At 35.3% G+C, this 3,913-nt stretch overlaps 1 pseudogene; it reads left to right on the top strand.

Moving 5' to 3' along the window:
- The first annotated feature begins 1,105 nt into the window (after positions 1 to 1,105).
- On the top strand, positions 1,106 to 3,619 carry LOC135039133 (uncharacterized; annotated as a pseudogene).
- The last annotated feature ends 294 nt before the right edge of the window (positions 3,620 to 3,913 follow it).

Below are 3,913 nucleotides of genomic sequence, written 5' to 3'. Positions count from 1 at the left end.
TAGAATGGGGCTGTAATGTGGTCTTAAATGATGTTTAAAAAAAAAACATTTGCCTACCATTTTTCTGCAGTATAGTCAATTTTGTGTGGCTGGCTGTTACAGAACAGATGCAGAGGGATGAAGGTTGAAAATTTTGACCATTTGAAAGCTCCAGGATAGATCTTCATACTCGCCTATTTAAGGTAATATGCTTTTCTCTTTCTTTTTTTTAAATTATTATTACACCCTGATAGGTTGTTGCCCTGTCCTGAAACATTGGAGGTTTTAGGCTGTTTATTTAATTTTGGATTAAAGTGTATTTTACCCACTAACAAACATAGAGTAATATCATGGGGGGATTTCAATTGGGCATTGTGCTTGGTCTTCTATAGGAACGGGAGACTATCACAGCAATTCAATGTTCTGATCTGCCGCACATTAGCCGCAGCAGACAAATGTTTTCACATCCTCCAGGAAAGCAAGAAAAATGTGTGAAAAGTCCATATTAATGTCGCTCAAAGCACCCAAACCCAGACTTTAGATGCCCAATCATGATTTTTACATGGGTTTAGCTGCTTTGCGTCGCTAAACTCTAAGCTGACAGACCGTCAGACGCATTGATTACCAATGGGCATCTACTCATAGCAACAATGGAATTGCTCTGATAGATGCCCCTTTGTGTAGATGGTCAGCAGGGTGCATGCGAATCAATTGAATTCCCCCCATGAATTTAGCTGAATGTATGGATTTTGGTTACAATAGAATACATAAGCATGCAGAATTGGGTAATTGAAAATCCTGTCATACAATATGTTTTTTTTTTTCTTTACTTTTTTTGGTATGACTGTATTTACATATAACCACCAAGCCCTCTCATGCCATTTTTGTTTCAAAGTGAATGTAAAAATGAGGGAAAATAGCATAATGCGTATTCTAGTTGAAACATATTTATTAGTTAAACAAAAAAAAATTAAACACTTTGCAAGTCCATATACTGCCTTGTCCTTTTCCCCTCAGAACTATGAGCTATTTGCTTTTCAGATAATATTTCCATAGCTAGCCTATGTTTTAAGTTTAGGTTTTGCTAAATACATATTTTATTTACAGATTTAAACAGTCTTCAAAAATGGCAAATACTGGTAAAAAGAAACCATCCGGTGCAGAATACAGAAGAAGAAAGGCAGAGAAGGAAGCTGAATTTCAGGAAAGTAGAAAGAAATTTATGAACCTGCAAGACTATTTTACATCGTCGAATGCTATAGCTGTGAATGAAAAGTCTAATGAAGAGTTGCCTGCAACTTCTGTGATATCTTCAATGTGTGACTCAAATAACAATATTGCAGATATTTCAGAGGAAGATGAACCAGATTTGCAGTCTGATGTTTCTGAAGTGGTTAATGTCGAAACATATGCAACACCTCTTCTGAATCTATCAGACCCTGACGTATGGCCTAAATGTCTTAATAGTAAAATTATAGATCAGTTGGTTGTTCAAGGTCCACAACAAGTTCAGCTTAAACAATATCCGCGTGATGCAAATGGTCGTCATTTCTCAAATGTTCATTATAGTCGTACACTTCCCAATGGTGAATGTATACAACGTAGATGGTTAATGTATTCCGAAACGAAAGATTGCATATTCTGTTTCTGTTGTTTATGTTTTGATCGTAGCTCAAGATCATTTTTAGGGAGTGTAGGTGTCAATGATTGGAGTCATGTGTCTGCAATCCTCAAAGCACACGAAAAAGTTTCAAGTCACATGTTGGCTTATCAGTCATGGATAGAAACTGAAAAAAGCCTTAAATCTGGAAAAACAATTGATAGAGTAGAACAACTGTTAATTGTGAAAGAATCAGAGCGTTGGTCAAACGTTTTGAATAGATTGATGAATATAATTCTGTATCTTGCAGAAAATAATAGGGCATTTCGGGGTTCTTCGGATAAATTGTATACCAAAAACAATGGAAAATACTTGGGTCTTATTCAGTTATTGGCAAAATTTGATCCTGTTATGCAAGAACATGTTGGTCGTATTTTGAAAGATGAACTGTCAGTTCATTACTGTGGAAAGAATATTTTAAATGAACTTATTCAACTAATGGCTGAAGAAGTTAATTCTAAAATAATCTCCTTCATACAAAATGCTAAATATTTTTCAATAATTGCTGACTGTACACCAGACATAAGTCATGTTGAACAATTATCTTTGACTATAAGGTATGTTGACTTAACAAATAACAATGTTAAAATCTGTGAACGGTTCTTGGGATTCACCCCAATAGTCGACTCCACTGGTAAAGGTCTTTCAGATGTTCTCCTGAAATTGCTTGAAAAAAATAAAATCGACTTGAAACATTGTAGAGGTCAGGGATATGACAATGGGGCAAACATGAAAGGGAAAAATAGTGGAGTCCAAAAGAGAATCTTAGAACATAATCCACTGGCATTTTTTATGCCTTCCGGATGCCATAACTTGAACCTTGTGCGTGCGATGCAGCAAAATCCTCTGTCAAATCTTTGTCTTTATTTGGAATTGTTGGCCGATTATACTCTCTTTTTGCTGCTTCCGTTAGTCGTTGGCAGATTTTGATTTGTACATGTAAATTCTTTTACTCTAAAAAGACCTAGCGACACACGTTGGGAGGCTAAAATCTCCAGTGTGAAAGCGGTTCGATACCAAGTTGCAGATATTCATGATGCACTTATTTCTCTTTCTGAAAAAGAGGAAAAACATGACCATGAAATTGCACATGAAGCAATTACTTTATCTTGTCAACTGAAAGATTTTAGTTTTCTTGTTTCGTTGGTGATTTGGTACGATATACTTTTTCAAGTAAATGTAGTCAGTAAATCGATTCAGAGTATGGATGTAATAAAAACCGTGGAATTAACACACGGTTGTATCAAGTTTTTGGAAGAATATTAAAAAAACGGCTTTAAGAATGCTATATCAAGTGCCAAAGAGCTTGCAAAACTTCTTGAAGGTGTGCCTAAATTTCAAGCAACACAAAGAATACGTTATGTGAAACGACATTTTGATTATGAGAGTAGAGATGATCAAATTGTTACAACACCTAAGAAACAATTTGATGTTGAATTTTTTATTACATTGCTTGACGTAGCTATTATGTCCGTTCGAGAGAGATTTCAGCAACTTAATCAGCATGCTGAAACATGGGGTTTCCTTTACAAGATAACTGAATTACCAAATAGAGAGCAGCTTGGAAAGCACTGCAGTGATCTCCAGCTTGCTCTGACTACTGGTGAGGATGCAGATATTGAAGGTGGTCCTCTATGTGATGAACTGATCAGTATCCAGAAGTTTGTAGAAAACATGGCAATGCCAACTCCACTCAACATACTGAATTTTATCAAAACATCAAAGCTAGAAGATCTATATCCAAATACATGGGTTTCTTTGAGAATCTTATTAACCACACCAGTTTCTGTGGCTAGTGGTGAGAGAAGCTTCTCAAAACTGAAATTAATAAAAACTTATCTGCGATCTTCTATGTCTCAAGAAATGTTGAGTTCATTAGCAACCCTTTTGATTGAAAATTATGTATCTCAAAACATAGATTTTTCAGAATTGATCAAAAATTTTGCTAATAAAAAATCAAGAAAAGCCGTTTTTTCTTGAGGATGAATATTTTCTATATAAATATTTTTTTTTTTTAACTCAATATTCCTATATTGGATATTCTTGAGTATTGGAGTCTTTAATGGATCTATGTCCAGAGCAGTCTTCTTTTTTTGTCTACTCAGGCTGTTGTATTGTTGAGAGTCTTTAATGGATCTATGCCCAGAGCAGTCTCTTCTTTTTTGTCTACTCAGGCTGTTGTATTGTTGAGAGTCTTTAATGGATCTATGTCCAGAGCAGTCTCTTCTTTTTTTGTCTACTCAGGCTGTTGTATTGTTGAGAGTCTTTAATGGA

The sequence above is a fragment of the Pseudophryne corroboree genome, chromosome 1 (assembly GCF_028390025.1).
Source record: "Pseudophryne corroboree isolate aPseCor3 chromosome 1, aPseCor3.hap2, whole genome shotgun sequence".
Classification (NCBI taxonomy): Eukaryota; Metazoa; Chordata; class Amphibia; order Anura; family Myobatrachidae; genus Pseudophryne; species Pseudophryne corroboree.
The sequence above is the reverse complement of the archived record's forward strand: the minus strand, read 5'-3'. Positions and strand labels throughout refer to the sequence as shown.